General features: G+C 42.7%; 1 protein-coding gene across 39 annotated transcripts in view; it reads right to left on the bottom strand.

Moving 5' to 3' along the window:
* MAGI1 (membrane associated guanylate kinase, WW and PDZ domain containing 1) overlaps nucleotides 1-22,787 on the bottom strand; it is a 485,140-nt gene that overhangs the window by 308,648 nt on the left and 153,705 nt on the right. The window contains exon 1 of one of the 39 annotated variants that reach the window (XM_083424584.1): nucleotides 8,246-8,372. The exons of the other annotated variants lie outside the window; for them this stretch is intronic. The gene's annotated coding sequence lies outside the window, so the exon portion shown is untranslated. Of the gene's footprint in view, nucleotides 1-8,245; nucleotides 8,373-22,787 lie in introns of those variants that run through there. 39 annotated transcript variants of the gene reach the window in all.

Here is a 22,787-nt window from a genome sequence, read left to right on the forward strand (position 1 = left end):
TGAATGTCATGCTAGAAAATTCCCAACACTTGTAAATTATCAGTGCATCCCCACCCAATGTCCTCTGGTTAATCCAGAGCCAAACTGGCTTCCACTCTCTAGTTCCCTGCCAAGCACAGTGCTTTTAAAAAGTATTATTGGTTGGCAATGTTGGTAGCATCCAGTTGTTGATTAATAATAATCTGGTTACATTATTAGATTATAATAGGTTCTCCAAGTGTCTGCCAGCCAAATACTGGGCATTAACTGTGCTCGTTCATTAAAAGGGACTCTGTCCATGGAATAAAAGGACAATTTGCAGCTCAGAAAAACTGGTTAGAAGCCAAGTAGTTATGTGTCCTATTTCACATTCACCGTAATTTAGTATTATTTACTCTAGGATACAACTGAAGATTATCTCCATTCTAAAACTAATCTTGTTAAGTTTAATTTGACATAGCTATTGGTTTTATGGAGATATTATTGAGATATGATTTTGCTGTTTTATTTGTGCAGTGATTAAATTATATTAATAAGTATCCTAAGGCCCAGTTCAAAGAACAGTGGATATAGAATAATAACTTTAATGAAATCATAGTTGGGCTCACAATTTCCCCCCTTTCAAATTAATAAATTTGCTTCAAAACCTAGTGAAAGTTATGTTTATGAATAGGCTAATGGGTTGCCACTTGTCTGCAACAGTTTTGTTCCAGATGAGGGGGTCAGCAAACTTTTTCAGCAGGGGGCCGGTCCACAGTCCCTCAGACCTTGTGGGGAACCAGACTATATTTTTTGGTGGTGGGAAATGAACAAATTCCTATGCCCCACAAATAACCCAGAGATGCATTTTAAATAAAAGCACACGTTCTACTCATGTAAAAACCCTCTGATTCCTGGACCGTTCACAGGCCAGATTTAGAAGGCGATTGGGCTGGATCCGGCCCCCAGGCCTTAGTTTGCCTACCCATGTTCAAGATCAACACAACTTGGGGTAGAATCCCTGAAACTGATTTTCACAAACACAGCATGCACTTGAGTAGGGGAAGCCAAAGTAGTGCTGCCCAGATGTTGCTGGCCAAAGGGGTACCATCCAGATGTTTCACTATAACTCCCTCAGACCCAGCTACCATGGCCAGTGGTCAGGGATAATGGAAGTTGCAGTTCAACAACTATGATGGCTATGCATGCACTAGATTTTAAGAATCATCTAGTCCAATCCCCTGCAAGGCAGGATTATGCAGATGTCCCTTATGGGGATCAAACCTGCAACTTTGGCGTTATCAGTACCACACTCTAACTCACTGAGCTAACAACCAGATGTGTGTCCATAAATCTTGTGCAATTAGTAGTCTCCTACTTATTGTGTCCTGTCCCACCTGGGCTAAGAGCAAGGAGTGACCCGGCCATCAGCAAGAAGCATCAAGGAACAGTTGGCAGGTTTCCAGGACAAATTTGAAGTCTACAGGACTTAGCAGAAGGCTGATCGCTGAAGAATTGATGCTTTTGAATTATGGTGCTGGAGGAGACTCTTGAGAGTCCCATGGACTGCAAGAAGATCAAACGCATCCATTCTTAAGGAAATCAGCCCTGAGTGCTCACTGGAAGGACAGATCGTGAAGCTGAGGCTCCAATACTTTGGCCACCTCATGAGAAGAGAAGACTCACTGGAAAAGACCCTGATGCTGGGAAAGATGGAGGGCACAAGGAGAAGAAGACGACAGAGGACGAGATGGTTAGACAGTGTTCTCGAAGCTACAAACATGAATCTGACCAAACTGCGGGTGGCAGTGGAAGACAGAAGTGCCTGGCGTGCTCTGGTCCATGGGGTCACAAAGAGTCGGACACGACTGAACGACTAAACAACAACAACAGGACTTAGCTGAGTTCAGAGCTGCCGAGCAAGTCTTCAACTGTGTTCTAATCTCACCTGGAACTCTGGGTGATGGATGTGGAACCTACCCATAATGAGATGGCTGGATTAGTAGAGTTACCTGCTTTCTGTGCATGATGTCATAGACACAATCTCCCCCCCCCCCCCTCTCTAGTTAAAGGATCCAAGGCAGCAATCCCTGCCCAAAGCTTTAGAGGGCCTAACTGCCAGAGTAGGCAGGGTCACATTGACTGTAACTTTAATACTCTTTTGGTGGTGTAATTAGTAGAAATATGGATGTATGTGGTACAACAACTGCACAACATATTTTTAAAAATCTGCCTGTGTGAGCTCCTTTGTAGCAGTTTTGTACTATTGTGCCAATCCTAGCTTGAACCAAATGGGTATAGGATTACAGACTTGCAGATTTTGAGAAATTTTGCCATACACAGGAGACAATTTTCCTATAGACTAAGATTTAACTTAGCCTACTGTGAGCATCTTCAAGTAACATTGATGGCTGATTCTATTATCATTGTAATAGAAACAACTTCCGAATCACTGTCACAAATCCATGTAGCCAAGCTTTCCACAATCATAACAGACCAAATCTTAAAATAAAACAGTCAAATACTTAACATATGCACACATACACACATTTTATTGCACATATCAATCTCCCACGCTCATGTTCTACCTCCAATATGGCTAAACGTTCGTCCATTATATTTCATATCTCTGCAAAAACATTTCATTCATTAACATGCAGGAAATTCCACACTGCCAAATATTTTCTGAGCATCTGTTCAGATGACAGCTTGTCTGTATCTGCCGATACAGTGGCTAGCAATAAAAAAAGAAAAGAAAAATTGTATTGACTGATCAAAATTAGTACTAACTGGATCCAACAGAATAACTGGGCTTTAGTTTTGAATGTCACATTGAAAAAGGAGCCCACAACATAAGGCAATTCACACAAATGGATCCTTTCGTCCAAAGCCAAATTATTGCACAGGAAGGCAATTTGCAGGTTCCCATCACCATATGCTGCTGCCTCCCACATGGCAATTAGGCACAGTGGGAGAAGGTCCCATTAGTGATGGTGGGACCTTTTTTCTAAGCCTAATTGCCATGGGGCAGGGAGGGGGAATGTGAATACAGAACGGATGGATGAGACTGAACAGTGGTCTCTGCACTCACTTTTGGTTTGGGCTTCACTAGCCCCAGCCATGGTTGGTACGCTGCTACCCAACCACTTCCCCTTGACTTTAAACAACTCTTCTAACCTCCTTGGAAGGCCTCCTTGAGATAAAAGTCAGTCATTTCCCCTTCCTGTTTGCATTCACTAAAGGAAATATCAAATATCTACTCTTTTACATTCCATTCCACCTCCTTGTGGGAACATCTGGCTCAACAAGAGAGTGGAAGTCTTAAAGAATAACTGAAAATGGTGTCCTGTTTGGCAGGTCATTGCAAGCCCAATTATGGCTTACTAGACCACATCAACATGCTAACTCCAAGAGAGGAGTTTGCACTTACTCTGCTCCTCCCCAGGGTCATCTGGGCTCAGGATCATAGTTAATCTCTCTCCTTTCTAAACCACAAGTGGCAGGTGTTACTCCCTAACCATGTCAGTGAATACCACGTTCCTCAAGGCAAGTCTTGGGACCACACCCTTCACCTTTAAGGTGGCCTAAGGCTGCCTGGCATGCTCTGGTCCATGGGGTCACGTAGAGTCGGACACGACTAAATGACTAAACCACAACAACAAGGCTGCTCATAAAACCTTTATTACCTCATAACTTTAATTGTTGTAACCAGCCCTGGGACCTTGGAGCGAAGGCCAGGTGATGATGATTATTATTCCAGTTGACCTAGTTCAGTTCACTCAGAATACAATGAATTAATACAAGTTTCATAATTCTTTTAAGTTGTACATCCCTGGAGTGGTCCATTTATTATGGATGCTACTACTGGTGCCTTCAAAATATTATGCAGCCATTCTTGTAGTCATGGAGGGAACTGCTTTGTAAGGAAGAATTTCCTCAAACAATCACAGTACAGAAATGATTATCCCATGTCTGGAGTCTCTAAAATACCAAGCCCTATATATGACAAAGGAAATTCAAGGCTATTGCAGCCCACATACTGTACATAGCATGGCTTGTTCACAGATTATTATGAGCAAAGGAACAATACAAAAATCCTGCTGTGATTTATATGAACATCCTAGGAAGAGAGAAGAAGAGCAAGTCAAGAGACCATGGTTTTGCTACAATTTGCTGAGCCTTTCAGCTCATTTCAATCCTTCATTTAATCCATGAGTTGGCCGATTCAGATAATCATTTTTATAATGACGAACTACTTCAAAACTCATCCTATGAAAACTGTAGTCACAAGGAGAGGTAGTAGTCCGTCAAAATAGTGCAGCAGTGGGAGTGGGGAAGAATTAAAAGTCATTTGTAACACATAAAGCTACCTCATGTCAGGAGCCAGAGTCCAGAGTAGGTCAGTAATAAAACAGTCAGTGAAGTTACCTCTTTATTCAAAGAAACCAAAACAGTGATCACACCAGTGATCTTCCCAGTCGTTCTTGCCCCAATGAGGCAGCTGCGAGGACTAAAGGCCCCTGGCTTCTCACCACTCCCTAAAACGCCCCCCCCCCATTTCCTTTTTCAGCAGCCTAAGGCCTTGCTGTCTTGTCTCTCTTTGCTCCACCCTCTTCATTCCTCTTCGTGTTCTGGGAGACCAGGAGGGAGGAGAGCTTGTTGCAGCAGGAGGGGGAGACTCCCTGGATTCTTCCGCAGCCTGCCTTGTATCTGTCTCCTGGCCCACTTCCTCTCCTACCTCTGAGTCTGGACTGTTCTCTGCCCCAGCCTCTTCTTGCTCACTAAACCTTGTTGCCTCTTCAGCTTCCAACACCTCCTCCTCCCCATCTGCTCCCTATGACCACACATTGTCATCCCACCACCAATCCCCTGGCTCTAAGCCTTCTTCCCTTGGGGGTTCCCCAGCTGTTGCCTCCCAACATTCCTCTGCATCCAGCCAGTCCATGACACCTTAACTGGAGGCAGAGCATTGAGCCATCTAGCTCAGTATTGTCTCCACTAACTGGTTTCAGGAAAAGGACATTCCCAGCTCTGCCAGAAGATGTGAAGAACTGAATCTTTTGCCTTATATGCGTAAAGCAAATGCTCTACCACTGAACTATAGCTTCTCCCCAGTCTGTTGCAGCAACATGGTAGAATTCACCTTCCCATGGAGAGCATCAACACAAATGTCAGTTACCATGCGAGTGCTCACTGTACCACATTCATCTGAAACCAATCAATGTGAAAAGAAATCAGCAACTGAAATTATATCCCAGGGCACTTGATGTATGAACAGGTAAATTAATTTTGATACATCTATTCCCCTCTGATACAAGCACACACCTGAGGTGAAATTAAGTTGCTAAAAGTTCGTGGTATTCTATTTGTTTCCAAGGACCTGAGAACAGGTAAACTAAATGAGAATAGCCTGAATCACATTCTTAAAGCTGCAAACTTGTGGGACCAGAGTAGAAGCCTCTGCAAAACGATGTGGCGTAGGACATAAGCAGCAGAAAGGGAAAGTTTTGCTCCTCTGTAGATACCTCTGAGAAGGTATCTGCAGACGTCCCTCACCTGCAGAGCACAGTGATCGGGTAGGTAAGTCAGGGGTGAGATCATCCTTCAGGTATCCTGATCATAAACTGTATAGGACTTTATACACTAAAACCAGAACTCTGAACTTAGCAGTAACTTTGTCTGACATATTTCAAGTATATCACCACTATTCTTCAAAGCCAATAGTCACTTCATTTGAAATCTCTTCCATGAGAAGTCTTCAAGCACAGGATGTCAATAAATTAGGTGTGGAGAAACTGAGGCCCTATGATGTTGCTGGACCAAAACACTCATCATCTTTGACCACTGATGGAATTGGGTTTTAGACAACATCTAGAGGGCCTTAGGAATCCTCATCCCTGTAAGAAACTTTCTGGATTGCTTCTCAAGTAGTATTTATTTTTAAAGAGTCCACACTATCTTCTATTCTTTCTGTATTTTTATATGCGCGTGAGAAGTGGCTGGGAAAGATGAAGGAGAAGAAGGCATGAATGAGCATGCAATGCGAGCTCTCATGATGTATACTTTGGGTTCCTATCTCAAATCGTTTCCTTCCTTGGAGGTTTTGAGGTTGGATGGCCATGTCAGGGATGCTTTGGCTGAGATTCCTGTATTGCAGGGGGTTGGACTGGATGACCCTCAGGGTCCCTCCCAACTCCCAATTCTATGGTTCTATGAGTCTCTCTCTCCTTCATAAACCTTTCTGTCTATCTTTTCTCCTACTGAGTGTCCCCATTTTCCAGCTGGAGACACACAGAAGGGTACTTAAGGGAGAGAATTGTCTTCAGATGAAGGACAGTATGGAAACTTAATAAATAATAGTAACAATAATTATATATCCACTTATTGACATCTCCTGGGTGGAAAGCGTGTCTGCCATACAATGATGGGGGACACACACAAAATGCTGGACTATACTGCTGCTAAATATGATAGAGCTGTATAACGTATTCATGGTTATCACACTAAAACGTTGGGACACCCAATGAAGCTAAGGAGAGACAAAATAAATTACTTATTCACAGATTGCTTTGTTAAACTATAGAATTCACTCCCCCAGGAGGTAGTGATGACCACCAAGTGGGATTAGACAAGTTCAGGAGGCTAAAGCACTCAACGGCTAATAGGCATAATTCTACTCCCATTGTCAGAGTCGTACCAGTTGCTGGGGATCACAAGTGGCGAGAGAGCTGTTGCACTCAGATCCTGCTTATGGGCTTCTTATCCGGCTGGACTAGAAGGACCTTTGACCTGATCCAGGAAGATTCTTCCTATGTTTATGTTAAATCATCAGGCACTTATCCACAGAATATAAAAACAGCTAATCTTAACTTCATAACCACTTTCAGTTGAATTAGAAGGCAATTTTTGGCACGCCACATTCTATACAATGTGCATTCTTCTTTTAACAGGAAATTGCACTCTTCTTTTCATAGGAAATTGCGCTAACTATTGAAATATTGATATGTCATTGACCTGCTTCCCACTTCCCTTCCCACAAAAATATCTAGCTGAATTCTGCCAGAAGAAACACAGCACGGTCCTGTTCCATCTCTGGCCTGTCAGTCTCCTCACAGTTTATATTTTACCAAACACTCCCTTAAGATATCTGTAATAATGAACAGCTGTTTTGGGTCCGGGGGAGGGGGGGAGTACAGTGTAACACATTACAGTCATACCTTGGGTTACAGACGCTTCAGGTTGCGTTTTTCAGGTTATGGAACGCCGAAACCTGGAAGTACCGGAACGGGACACTTCCATGTTTCGGTGGTCGCATATGCGCAGAAGCACCAAAGCGCAACCCGCAGGCGCGCAGGTGCGGGTTGCAAACATGCATCCCACATGGATCACGTTTGCAACCGGAGTGTCCACTGTACAGGGAAATCTACACAACTTTACCAGAAATAGGTGACACTTTTGCCATTGCCCTTAGCAATGTCAGCATTTAATGCACAGCTATGCCTGCCTACTACTAATCAAGGAGGCAGACCCAGCCAAGGAGTTGTGTGTGTGTGTGTGTGTGTGTGTGTGCACAACCAAGTAATTCTGGGATGCTGTTAGTCAGTCATTTTCTCAGTTGGGGCCAGGCTCATGATTCTATACCAACAATCTATCAAGTCAAGAATGGTTGTAGGACTTTACAAATACTGAATCTGAAATTGAAAGTTCTGCTTGTATGAAACAGTCCTTCCCAAAAGCTGCGTTGGTGGGTAGGAGTGGATCCGCTGGCTCCGTCACAATTCTGCCAATATTTCCGCCCCACTCACTGAATGTGGTTTACTGCGTTAGGTTGCAGATAATAATTGCAGTGCATTCTGCCTGACCTCCTGATTTTAATTAAGTCTCTGAGCAAGACAGATTTTCATTTACCACCTTGAAGACAAGCTCAACTATCTCATAATTAATGGACAGCAATGCCTAACTTTTAATAACCTCCAAGATACGAAATTATTCCCGATGCTTGCTTTGCACCTCGGTCTACGTCGCACCAAGAAGTTACACCAAAGTCAGAGCACAGAATGCACTTCAAAGGGATAAACAAAATTACACTACTGTCATGATTTATACTGGGCCAAAAGGTCAAAAATCGACATCTCCGTAGCTATAATTTCATGTGTTATCAAGAGATGTCCACTGAGGCAATGGGTATTCAACATTTACTTCAGAACGTGTCACTCAATAATCACATCCACACCAGTACAGTGTTTCTCATGTCAAGGAGGATTTTTTCTTTTTAAGAAATACTTACAAGTGGGGTCCCTAATTTTGCGAGCTAGAACATTTTTGCATGATTTGGCAGCTTACAAATGAGAGTAAAGAAGAAGCATCTGTCAAGTCCCAAAGGCAGCTTGGCTCAGTGGAATGCAATTTCTTACCTGAAAAACATAGAGAAGAAATGCACATTTACATTCTACTCCACAGACATTAATAACACATTTACTATATTAAAACATATGCAAAATCAGCCCTTTCTGCCAAGCTCAGAAAGATGTCTGCATCAACTATTTTATACAGTATTAAAAATCCACACACATCTTCTAATTAAAACGACTTCAGAAGCATTTATATCTAGCCAGGCAGAAACAGGGGGGGAAGGGGGAGGGATGCATAATCAATATATTTCTACTGAAGATACATCTCTCCACCGCCACCAGATGTCGGGTCCTTAAATGATTGCTACATTTTTCACACTTCCATTTTTCACATTTTCAGAAAAAGGGAATTAGTATGTTTCACCCAAATCACTGATCTGAACCAGAATAAAAATGCAGCTTTGGCCAAGCACAATGCCTTGCATAGGAACTTTTTAAACAGCACCACCAGTTCTTAATAAACAAGTGCTGGTGAAACTTCAAAGCATATCAGAGACTGCCTTCCTGTTTCTAGAGCCCTCCAACCAGCTCTCAATTGCACTGTCTTGCTCAACACCATCAGAGAAGCTGCACAGGTTGCCATCAAATGTCTCCAGAAAGGCTATCACAGGCAGGGAATACAAAAAACTCCACTGAAATTGCTGGCTGTCCAACATGGGTATGACTGAAAAGCAAGGGGCATGGTGTGTGTGACAAGCTTGTACCAAAGGCGGTGTAAGGGTTGCGAAACCAGTGCAGCCGCACTGGTGCCACACTGTAGGGGGTGCAACAACAACACTGTAGAACAGAGCGTGAGAGGCAGGGGGCGCTGTATTTTAGGGTAGCACATGGCACCGCTGAAATTTGAGAGCCCAAAGTCCGCCATTGCTTGCGTATTCCATGTGTGTGCAAGCACACAAATTGTGATGGCTGTACCACTAGTGGCATGTGGCCCTTGGTGGGTTGGTCAGCTGTCAACGTGGCCCTCAGGCTGAAAAAGGCGAGTAGCCTCAGCTCCAAGCCCTATGCACACTAGCTTTTGTATTGTGAAAAGACATTACATGTGGCCAATAGCTTTTAATGTTTACAGTGATACCTCGTAAGACGAATGCCTCGGAAGACGTAAAACTCGCAAGACGAAAGAGTTTTTCGTTTTCTGAGTTGCTTCGCAAGACAGATTTCCCTATGGGCTTGCTTCGCAAGACGAAACGTCTTGCGCCTTTTGCCTTTTTTTTTTAACCGCCAATGCATTCCTATGGGAAACCGTCAATACACAGCGGTGCTTCGCAAGACGAAAAAATTCACAAGACAAAAAAACTCGCAGAACGAATTAATTTCATCTTGCGAGGCACCACTGTAATAGGTTATTGTATTTTAGTGTTTTGTTGCAAGCCGCCCAGAGTGGTTGGGGAAACCAAGCCAGATGGGCGGGGTATAAATAAATTATTATTATTATTATTATTATTATTATTATTATTATTATTATTATTTAAACAGAGGAAGCGAGAGATAGTGGAAGAGAGAGAGCACAGTTCCCAAATATATGTCTATCGCCCATACTTTTTACTGCAGGATACCTTCTTGCTGTGCATAGCATGGAGCCACCTTGAATTGTCTAAAATCCTCACGGTGACCTACTTACGAACATAGCACCCTTCCCTCTCTCCTATAGTGCTTCCCATCAAGTCATTTGGAGTACAAACGCAGACAGCTTTATGAGCTTGGAATCATTCCAAGCAATCATCGAGCGGTCATGAGCCAATAACTATGCTGCTAAGCTTGCAATGACATGAGCCGATCTAGTAATTAAGTTCATAAATTTTTATTAATCTTGTAAAGTTCCCATCGTGGCATGTAGCAAACATATTAAGTGACTAATAAATACCACAGACAACAGGAATCAATAGCCTGCCATTAATGCATTACCCAGAAATGAAACACAAGCCAACAGGATACAGGCAACAGGTTGTGTAGTGAACAGGCTGGGGCTGCAGGAGATAGAATTCGTCACCACAAAGAACCCATAATTCTGTTATTTAAAAGCATTCTGCAAATAACCACTTAAATGACATTTTGTAAAAAAAATAATAATTAAAGACTTTTAATTATATTGGACAAAGAAGGGTGGGACTAATCAACATTGAGGATCAATGCTCACCAAGAATTGAACTGGTGCATAGGACAGAAGATCAGAATCTGTATATACCTGCTTTGGCCATCATCTGCACCAGTGGTTCCCAATTACTGAGGACCCCCTAGTTTTCAAAAGCCAAGCCATGGACATCCCTACTTTTGAAAAATTTGATAGCTCTATGGTAGTTACCTCAGCAAAACAATTCTTTGAACAAAATGTGGGGTAGCCCCTAATAAGCAAAGGGTTTTAGGTATACTTAAAAAACAGAATAGGGCTAAGCGATATCTGGTTCTCAGCATTGTGATATATCAGCAGCTAAACATTGTGATATTCTGATATATCATGATGTCTGAAATTCCGATATAACATGATGTCACGGCGATCGCACGGGTGGGGGGCGTGCAGATCAAGTGTGGGGCTGAGGGAAGGAGCAGTGTTATCAGCTGAGATCATCATGCGATATCGGTGAAGCCTTGAAATCGGCTGCCCTACTCCCCTCGCGTTAGGAGTGATATATTGCTGAGTATTGCCAGATTAAAATCGTTATGGCGGTGTGATTTCAAAACCGATTTTGGCCAATATATTGAAAAGCTGCAGAGGGCTAAAAGAGACCATAAAATTTGTGATATTACCATGCAAAAATGACAAAAAATTAGTTGGGAGGGACCAAGGGATGGGGCCATGGACCCACTGGGAGCATTCTACGGACCCTCAAAGGTCCCAAGACCCCTAATTGGGAACCGCTGATCTACACAATCCTCTAATTTCAAAGCATGTATCCGAAACTTTCCTCCCATTTTCAGGTTTCTTTCTTCTTACCCAATACCCTCAGCCGTTACGAGGACCAGAATGTACCTTCAACGTACAAAGGAACCTCTGCACCTCTGTGGGGAGGGAATTCTACAACTTAGGAACAGCCACTGATAATACCCTCTCCCAGATTGCTATCCTCCACACATCTGAGGGTGGTGGAGCTACCAAAAGATCTTAACTCGCAAGCGGGTCTGTAGGAAAGGAGGTAGTCTTTCAGACATCTGGGATCTAAATACTACAGGGCTTTAAACACTAATGCGATCGTTTTGATTTGGGCTTGGAAATGAACTGGCAACCTAGTGCAGCTGTTTTAATGCAGGAATTGCATGTGTTCCTAGTGGAACCCTTCCCTAAGCTGTATTTTGGACCAGTTGGAAGTCTCCCCTGTCTTCATATTCCTACATCTAGCCTGCATGAGCCGCTTAATTGGATAAGGAAGTAAAATCCTAGTCCTGCTCCCTGCAACTTACTTACAGTGGTACCTTGGGTTATGTACGCTTCAGGTTACAGACGCTTCAGGTTACAGACTCTGCTAACCCAGAAATAATACCTCGGGTTAAGAACTTTGCTTCAGGATGAGAACAGAAATCACAGCGGCAGCAGGAGGCCCCATTAGCTAAAGTGGTACCTCAGGTTAAGAACAGTTTCAGGTTAAGAATGGACCTCCAGAACAAATTAAGTATGTAACCAGAGGTACCACTGTACTTACTTACTTACTTACTTAATTGATTATGAAATTTATATACCACTTTATGGTAAAAAACCAAAAACCCACCTCAAAGTGGTCTCCAAAAAATACCTTCCTGCAGAGTTCATAATAACATGCTATCAAACAGTCTGCTTTTTCCCTGAACTCCCTTCATTTACTGTACCATCCACTACTTGTCCATAGTCTATGTAAATTTGTTCCAAACTGGATGGCTGCATACTGGCAACCCCTTACACAGCCCAGAAACAGAAAAAAGGGCAGCAATATCTCTTTCACCGTAGAATCTGTGAAGCAACCAAGGCTGCTCATAAGTACAAGGAAGTGATGTGCATAATGCCATGATCCTGAAAACCACAAGGGATTTTCGCTTGCCTCAGGCACACAGTTGTGACCATGCATAAACCCAACATTTAGCCATGGGCATGTAACCAATCTCATGTTCTGCTCTGGGGAGGAAAATATAAAATGTGCAAAGCAGAGCATATAAATACAGTGGTACCTCTGGTTACAAACTTAATTCGTTCCGGAGGTCCATTCTTAACCTGAAACCGTTCTTAACCTGAGGTACCACTTTAGCTAATGAGGCCTCCTGCTGCCGCCGCGCTACCGGCGCGCAATTTCTATTCTGATCCTGAGGTAAAGTTCTTAACCTGAGGTAATACTTCCGGGTTAGCAGTCTGTAACCCGAAGTGTTTGTAACCGAAGGTGTTTGTAACCCGAGGTACCAGTGTATTGAGAATTACTCCATCAAGAACGATATGCCAGAGAGATGGTTTGGCTCTTCAAATCCAGGTAAGTCTCTCAGCAATCGCCCTCTAATTTCATCAAGGCCCAAGGCATGTTAAATGCTGGAACATTAGCATCTGGCTTTTGTTAACCAAGCTCCCGCCGCCAAAGTCAAGATCGATCAAGCCTTATATACGAGGCACGAGTATTTATGAGATCTGTCTCTGTGCTTTCTAGTGGCTCTTAAAGCAGCAGCTTCTTAATGTTTAATGAGTACTTGCAGCAAACCATCATTAGAACAACATGCTTAAACTGTGACACATGTGGCAATTCCACTCTATTCTCTCCACTGCTTTGACAGTCTGTTTGCCCTAACGGGAATTAGTAACTCACTCACTCTCTGTTTTGATGCAGTTTGCCTTACAATCTAAGTAGCCCTCTACCTTACATGTTGCTTGCAAATGTAGTTTTCCCCTTCATGGCACAGGGCTAAAAATATTATCAGTTAATCACAGGTTTTAAAATACCCGGGAAAGTGTTTCAGAAGATGTGAAGAGTATGTAGGCAACTCTTCTTTAAAAGGTTTTTGCAGACAATGGATTTAGCTGCATCACACAATCACAAGGAACCAGCTTCCATAAATATCTTCTAAATATCATTTGAACTTAAGGATTTATTTTAATCCTTTCTACCTGCCTATTTATGGCGTGAAATTACCATATGACTCATTCAAAGGGAGACAGTTGACTGACACACACAAATACCATCGGTTGACAGCGTTCAATCAAGGTAAGATCGCTTGATCGCTTCCCCACTGGAAAGTGGAATCCTGGTTCTTCTGAAGAGCAAGTCTCATTTTTCATCTTAAAAAAAAAATAAAAATCCATAAAATTTACAACTAGTTCCTAAGCGTGTTTAGTCGAGAAATAAGTTTGACTAAGTTTTCTGGGGAAGGCCCTACTGAATTCAGCAGGACGTACCTTTTAAGGGTTGAATCCAACAAAATAATTGTGCAAGCGGAACAAATTACATGAGCTCAATGGCTCCTCCACCTCCTCCCTGCGCTGTCCCCCCAATCTGCTCCGGGGGGCTCAGTGAACCCTCAACTGCCATTGCAGAAGTCACATTACACGTACAGTGGTGCCTCGCAAGACGAAAAGAATCCGTTCCGCGACTCTCTTCGTCTAGTGGTTTTTTCGTCTTGCGAAGCAACCCCATTAGCGGATTAGCGGATTAGCGCTATTAGCGGCTATTAAAGGCTTAAGGGATTAGCGGATTAGCTGCTAAAAGGCTATTAGCAGCTTAGTACCTTAGAAAAAGGGGGTGGGGAGCAGAAAAAAATCGCAGGAACTCGCAAGACATTTTCGTCTTGCGAAGCAAGCCCATAGGAAATTCGTTTTGCGAAGCACCTCCAAAACGGAAAACCCTTTCGTCTAGCGGGTTTTCCATCTTGCGAGGCATTCGTCTTGCGGGGCACCACTGTACAATAATTTATTTGGATGCAATCCTTAGTAAGTATGCAGTGCTAGCATTCTAATTGCTGGTCTGTTAACAAAAATAACGAAAGTTATTTATATCCTGCTCTTTCACAAGTGTGCTCTGCTTGTAATACTAACATGCTTAGAACCATCCCCTGTCATGTTCCCACTCTCCCGCAAATGATGAAAGAAGCAGTGGAAACAAGGCCAAGATTTAACTTTTGTGTATTGCATCCAATCAGCTCCATATCGCACACATTTTGGGATATGTCAGAAACGATGTGCTTCAGGAAGCAAGCCAGTAGAGCAGTTCACATGAATTTTGGTCAGAAACAGTTGAGATGCCTTATTTACAAGAAAGAGAAAATGGGGGTCATTTCCAAAGGGTGTTAATAATAATTAAAAAAAAGAAATGATGAAACGGGCCATCAAGCACTATGATTTATGCCAGCTTTTTGGGAGAAATCAATATTTAGAGAGACTCGCGGTATTTTATTGCTGCCATTTTTCATTTTACTGTGCTGCTAATATGAACCTTGCAGACTACAGAGAGGTATAAAAACAAGAGCAAGAGCAGTTAAGCAAATAGTGGGATTCTATTTTAATTTTATTGTTTTGTACTAAAGGAGAATATTTCCTCTTTCAATGTAGGAGACGATTCAGTGATGCTTGACATCAAAAAGGAGCTTTGGCAAATTATTAATTTTAACATTTATTTAGCTTTAATGCCCTGACTTATGCCAAATACTACGACTGGGTCTACTCTAAGATCAACACCCAAAATAGAACGAATAACATTTCATAAGAATACCTCTTTCCCCAATACCAAGAATCCAACCAATGAGAAACAGAAAACAGAAGAGAATCCAATTCTTGGTAGGAGTCACAATTTGGGAATTTGACTTCACCACGTGGACTCACCAAAACCCAAAGATGGTCCTGGAACCTTTATTCACCCCACCCCACCCTGGCCAGTCCTTGCAAATTCCTCCTTGCTTCTCAACTCCACTCTTCTTAATCCCCCTACTTTGTGGCCATCTCTCACACGCAACCTGACAGGAGGAGGCAGGAAGTAGTCTGTAGAACCAGCGTGCAATTCTGACTCCTCTAGATGTTGCTCAAGAGCATGGGTAGGCAACCTAAGGCCCGGGAGCCGGTTCTGGCCCAATCACCTTCTAAATCCAGCCCGCGGACGGTCCAGGAATCAGCGTGTTTTTACATGAGTAGAATGTGTGCTTTTATTTAAAATGCATCTCTGGGTTATTTGTGGGGCATAGGAATTCGTTCATTATTTTTTTCAAAATATAGTCCGGCCCCCCACAAGGTCTGAGGCACAGTGGATTGGCCCCTGCTCAAGAGCCTGCCTTCCAGATCTGCAGGACAGGCTTTTCCCAAAGCTGACTGCCCTCCTCTCCCCTTGAAGGAAAAAATGTGAGGGGGGGAAGCGACACCTTTAATAAATCAGTCGCTGGCATAGATTTATGGGCTTCTGGCACACAGTGAAGAATTTTTTGTTCTCTCATGCCTTCAGAGACAGTGTTTAGATTCAGTTCAATTTTGTTCAGCTTTTAGTCTTTATTTACAGCAGGACCAAAACTTAATGTAGGGGTTATGTTCCGGTGGTCCATGTACAAAGGCCCCCCAGGAACACACACACACACACACCCCGTTCATGACCATCCCTATTCTACTAGGCTCTGGGCAGGTCGTGTGAGGCCTCTAGAAGGCTGAGGCTGGCTCCTGCAAGATCTCCCAAGAAGAAAACCAAGTACATAAAGAGCTTTTTCAGCCCACCGCCTTGCTTACTGGGCTCTGGGAAGGTTGCGCAAGATCCCGTGGGATCTGCGTAAGATCTCATAGGGCCTTTGCATCCTTGGGGATCCTGCCATCTTCCATTCTGTGGACAGGGCCAAGCCAGTGTCGACGTCGCTGAGACAGGAATGCAACCTTGCTGGAAATGTTGGCTTGGGAGAGCACACCTTTGTTGGGAATTCCGCCCTGCCATGGGGTACCTACAATTCTCCTGATGCAGCACATGTCGAAGGCATTGAGGCAGGTGCCCATGAGTTGCTTCCAATAGTATTATGATCCTGCCACAGTATGCTTACTGTTTAAAGGCATTCTCTGCCTTTCTGGACGCAAATCCTCGTAGGCTACCTTACATGTAGAATCAAAATACAATCATGATTGAGTAGTAGGGTTTGTGAAATGTGTTAAGTTTCTTAACGTCACAAGCTCTATGTTCCATAAAAATACAGTATAAAAATATGACAATTCACCAAGATCCTTCCGTAGGGCAGTTGGTGGTAGATGGCAGGGAGGGAGCAGTTCAGATGGAGCAGGATTTTGTGCCTCCGGCGACATGGGGAGCTTCTGCTCCCACCTCCTAGCTTTGTGTACCTTTTGAAGATGAGGGATCAAAGGTCTTTTGGTCCTTGATCAAAGGTAACATCACCACAGTGTTGACTAACATAAGGCCTTAGCAGCTTGTTATTCCCATTTGTAACATAGCTGATGAATAAACTTTGCAGAAGAAGCAAATGCATAATTTCACACTTGTAAGTTGCCTTCCAGTCCACTCGAGACACTAAGCCTTCAACAGATTCTTTGGAGGGTGTGTGAAATGCAAATGATTGCTACTGACCTCCATGGAAATGGCTTGTGCGTAGCAATTTTATCGCCACGGAACTGCTTTGGAAATATTCCCCCACAGATAGGGATGTCTCAAAAACATGTGTGAATCAAGGTCCCTGCAAAATTCTTACAAGGATGAGCAATTGTAAAGGATGATGTGGCAGATTCTATGTGGAGTCCATATTCCACATTAACGTTTGTGTGTACATCATTCAGGGGTGTGTGGGGTGTTGGCGGAGGGGTTGCACCTCTGGTGGACAACATGTCCTGTTCCCTCTGGGGTAGTTTGTCCACCTTTGGTTCCTACCTTGCACTCAGCTATCACCTGCGGCTCCCAGAAGCTTTCAGTATGTGACAGGGGCTACACCCCAAGAGCAGCTTCAGTTGGCTGGCTAAACCAGGTGAGGGTAGTCGATGGGTCTCAAACCCTCAGTGAGTTAGGGACTTGCCCTGCATGTGAAGACTGGCTCTGTTGTATTGAGTGGATGAGACCAATAGTAAGTCCAGTGGTCAAGGAGGAAGTTTCTGCATGTGCTGCAGAGGGAAGTGAGGGGCAGGTGAGGCTTCTCAACCTGGAAAAAGAGCCCATTTGGGAGAAAGAAAACTCTGTTCCTAAACCTCTGCTGTCTTGAGGGATATCTTGAGAAGAAAAGGCTAAGGAGTAAACCCAGCACAAATCTGGAGTCCCTAGGGTGGTTGGGTGGTGCCTTGTACACCTCCTTCCAGCAATTCCTGCAGCCAAGCTGGTGCCAAACATCTTGCTCTGCTTTCCTTTAGACCACATCAACGAGGCCAAGAGGGGGGGTCTTGTCGTTTGGGCAGCCCAGGATTTCCATACACACTGCCCAGGCTTGTGCCCTGGGGAGGTCGCTTCGGTGCTGCTAACACAATGGTTTAAGTTCACCACCGGAGGCGCACTCCATTGTCTCTTGAGACATACAAATGTCAACAGCAGTGCATCGTTCATCCACAGAAATCCATCTAAAGCACTTCTGCTATACCTGAACCAGTGCTATAATGGTGGCACTACTACTATAAAGCAAACAGCTTTGGAACAGCAGGCACAGCTAAAGGACCAAAACAACTGCCCAGAGGTTTGAAGCCACAGAGGAAATAGAACACACACACACACACACACACACACACACACACACAAACACAAACACATTCCACCACCTAGATACAGACTTAATATCTGGAGTTAAATACCATTACTGCTGGATCTTCAAGAGCTGCTATTCTCATTTCCTATTTAAAGGTTTATATTTACATTATAAATCATCTTATTGCATTCCCCACAGAGCAATTTTAAGCACTGATCATAGCCTTTAACCAGTTTTGATATGAAATTTAAACACCGAAGAGTGGTAATAGTGCCATTAAAGCCATCTACATTTCTTTTCCAGAAAAAAGTAATAGTATTCTACAGAGCCATGAAAGAGCAAAAATGATTGCCATGTTAACCTGCGGTAATTACATTAATAAAGAGGGAAAGAGCACTGTAGGTATTACAAGGAGAAAAGAAATGCTCACTAAAATAACCTTGTCTAGATAAAACACACATGGCTCCTTTCAATGAATATTACGCTGCAAAAACCCTGTTAAAAACTCAATCCCAATTATTTGAAAAAGATTGTGGTTACCATCTAGCCTCATTTAGATCTGCACTCACTGTCAAAATTTCAATCCATTCTTCAAAAACAAAAGAATGCAGGGATAATATATATTATACTAGAGGTTTTTATTATATAAGTGGTATTGAATGTTTAAGATCAAATTCGAATTCTCAGACCTTTATCGGCATATACAAGATTCCAGTAGGGTTCAGTCCAATAAAATCACTCATCAAAACCTGCATCTAACACTTAAGTTAATGTTGTATAACATTCATGAATCCCCACTGCATGTCGCAGAAAAAATAAAATCTTGAAATGGAAGCTAGAGTTCAGCTAAATGATTCTGGAGGCACCTGTTAACCCTACTTAGAATGGTTTCTAATGAGTTTTAGAAAGACCTGGCATCAGGTGCATTTACTTGAATAAAATATTGGGGGGTGGGGGCAGATAAACCACTCCCCCAATAACTGCATGCCCATGGTTCATTTGCCTCCATTGGTCACGCCCTGCTCAATGTAATGAGCCAAGAAGGGCAAGGGGGCAAACGAAGAGGTGGGAGGCCATATGCCTCCAATAACCTTGCAAGCATCTAGATCCCCTCTGAATTGGTGGTGCCAAGGTTTTGAGCTTGAGACATCCTACATACAAAACAGATGCCATATTACTAAGCTATGGTCACTGCCATGACCAGAGAACATGTGCCTCTCTCTCTTTGCCTTCCAAGTCCTCAGCATTGGAAGAACATCAGCAAAAATGGAGGACTAGAGATTTTGGATTAGTTTTTTAAAAAAAAAATTAATAAAAGCATTCAAGGGGCAAAAGGGCACTTGCATGCTGCATGTTCTTGGCCACTACTGTGTAAGTTCATTAAAGGGCAGTCCCTGGATGTTTAATCCTCAACCATTTAATAGCTTTTGCTTAAAATGAAAAAGCATTAAGAGCAACGTCACCCTAAGTCACTCAGCAAGCCCACTTTGTTTAGAAAGGAAGTTAGCTGTCAGATTTCTACTATAAGCTGTCACCGTTGCATGAACAGCCTCAATTACCCAATAATCTTCTGTCACGCAGGATGGCAATGAGGTGACCTCCTTCACACAAAAGACAACAACAAAGAGGTGGAGGGGATCACTTTCAATCCACAAGCACTGCTGTGTATATTATTTAATATTTTAATATTTTGATGTTCCATTATTTTAATGTTGTACTTTACTTTTGTTTTTAAGTTGTAATCACTAATCTTGTTTTTATTATTGCCTGTAAGCCGCTCTGAGCCCGGCCTTGGCTGGGGAGGGCGGGGTATAAATAAAAAATTATTATTATTATTATTATTAAGCAAAATTTTCGAAATGAACTTTTCCGTAATATCCATTTGCCATCAACGTGCCTTATCTACAGACATGGAACACGCATGACAATCATGTGGCATCATTCAACACAATAAAATTATCTATTTCTGGGGTTTCCAATTAGGTGTTTGATACACTTGTTTTGAAAAGCCCCTGTTGTCTCACTGACAGTCATCACGGTCTGCATTACCACTTAAAATTGTACCAATTTGATGGCTTCACCACATGCAACATGTATAGCCTGTCACTTGACATTCCTAACAGCAGCGGTTCTGGCAAGGAGAAATTCCATTTGATGCATAACAACTTCTTGGTGGCCAGCAGCAACACAATATGCAACATCATAATACCTGTTTCAAGCTGTATACAGAATGGCCCTGTCAGAATGAAAGAAAGAATGCATGGACACAGCCTACACCGGGGTAGTCAAGCTTTTCTACCAAATTTTGCCATGTGCCTTCAAGGGGGTTAAAATCAACACACATTCATTCAACAGTGGGCAACAGAATACCAAGAGCACATTCAATGCCTCATCTGGACTACAGAAGACAAAATACGATTGCGTCAGCCAACTGGATCTCCCCTCATATAACTTCATCGCCTGAAGACCATTTCAGAGGCTCAGAACTGAATTCTCCCACCAGTTGTTGTTTTTTTTTAAAGTCTCACACAAATCACGTTGGCTATGGAGCAGATCTTGTAGTGGAACCAAGTTCTTCGCTGAACGGTGGGAGCCTGGCCAACTGAGCTGGAGACAGCTTTGCTAAAGGCCATGGATCCAAGAACAAAGCACTGAGCAAGCCATGACAGATGGAGCAGAGAGCTCTGGAATGTTGAAACCCATTGACAGGAGTGGGTGGGCGGGTGGATAGCAGAAGCAGGGGATCAAAATATTGCTTTGGCTTGTCACTGTTTTTCCTGAAGCTCAACGGCAAACACCAAAACAGCAAGCTCAGTACCATATGACAGATTTGTGCATTGCTTTTAATGAGTGTCATACGCCCCTCTCAGTTAACAGAAAGCATATGCCTGAGTGACAAGCTAAAAAAAACCCACTAGACTGAGATTCTGCCATTCACTTCTCCGTCTCCAACCTTTTGCTTAAGCATTAATAAATACGGTGCATCAACGCATATAAAGGAGATCACAATATTTAGCACAGAGTACCTTCTTTCAGCTGCACTTTTATAACTCTGATAAAGCAAAGTACTTCATACTGATGCCAGAAGAACTGCTTCATGAAGCAAACAGAAAGACTTGGATTGTCTTATTAGGCTATCAACCCCCTTCGTATTTTATTTTATTTTATGAACCATTTAAACAATCAGCGCTCTTCCCAGAAAAAACTGGATCAGTACCAATAAAATCAGGCCTTTTGCTTTTTCTGACTGTCAAACTTACATTTTCAATTTGACTATGATGACATTACAAGAAGCCATGGTTTTGTGTAATTGCAACAACAGGCACAAGTCTTAGGCTTCTGTGCATTCAGATATCACAAATGGGTCATCAGCAACAGGTTTATTTAACTTATCAAAGGGTAAATCCAGATTTAATAGGGGGAAATGCCAGGTGGCATGTTTAGGTCACTGACATCATGTTGACACTGGAAAAATTTGCATGCATGAACAACACTCCTCTTCCTTGGCCATTGATCACCCTGCCCTATTATTGTGTTACAGAGGTTTATAGAGAAAGGGGCAGAAAAGCACAATGGCAGCTGCTACACTTTACACTTCAGCAACCATTAGTGCAGATATGACCTCCTCCATTATTGATATTGTGCCTGCAACCCAACCAGATAGGAACAAAATCAATTCACATTCTCACTTCAAGTCAGTCTCAATTAGATTCGGAGAAGGTTCAGGCCTAGGCAGGAAAGGTCAGATGAGACCAATTTCTTTTTGGTCAGCCAGCTGAAGGTTGATATGGTCTATGCATTAACCATGGAATATTTGTAGCTAGATTCTACGCTTCAGACACCGCTCAGCCTGCCGAATACAGGAATGGTCATTCTCTGCGCGGAACTCAAGTTAGCAGACCAAACTTTCGAGACATGAAACAGATCTAACTATGGAGCCAGTTCGGATGAAAATAGGCAACAATGGTTTATTCAGTTGTTACTGGGCTACTGGTGGGGGCTCTCCGCTATGTTGTCCCCGCCCAGGTTCTTTGTACTTCTGCAAAACTGAGAGTTACCTCAAGTCAAAAGGTACCACTCTTTTGTGTGCAGCTGTTACCAGTTTAGCTGGATATAGAATAGCGCTTATGAACTGGAATTAGAAAATAGGTTGACAAAATATATATTTAAATCTGGCTATGCGACCATGTAAAACACAAACTGTTTATAAAATACTGCTGGATATGCAAACTCAGTAAAATCAACCAACTTCACCTTACATATGTCAAAAAAATTGCATACACTTTAAAAAGGCCATTCTGGTAGGGCCACAGCTGACTAGGATGCACTGTTCAAGTGAGTCACTATGTGATATTCAAATTTAGCTGAATACGCCCATTATGGAGGAACTAATGGGATGTGATTAGAGGTTTCCTGGTGATTTATTATTATTATTATTATTATTATTATTATTATTATTATTATTATTATATACTGCCCTCCATCCAAAAATCACAGAGAATTTACAATATACAAACAAAAAATACATAACATAGCAACAAACAAAAACAATAGCCCCAAGTTTAAAAGGCCATAGATTGGTTTTTTTGCCCAGTGCCAAAACATATGTAATGAAGGCACCAGGCAAGCCTCCTTGGGGAGAGCATTCCACAAATGGAGCCACCACAGAAAAGGCCCATTCTCATGTTGCCATCCTTCAGACCTCTTGTGGAGGAGGCGCACAAAGAAGGGCCTCAGAGGATGTTTGCAGAGTCTGGGTCAATTCATACGGGGAGAGGCAGTCCTTGAGGAACTGGGGTATTGTCTTACTTAGGACCAAAAATGTTAACACAAATCCCAGAT

Source organism: Podarcis tiliguerta (genome assembly GCF_965153285.1).
Source record: "Podarcis tiliguerta genome assembly, chromosome: 2".
Lineage (NCBI taxonomy): Eukaryota > Metazoa > Chordata > Lepidosauria > Squamata > Lacertidae > Podarcis > Podarcis tiliguerta.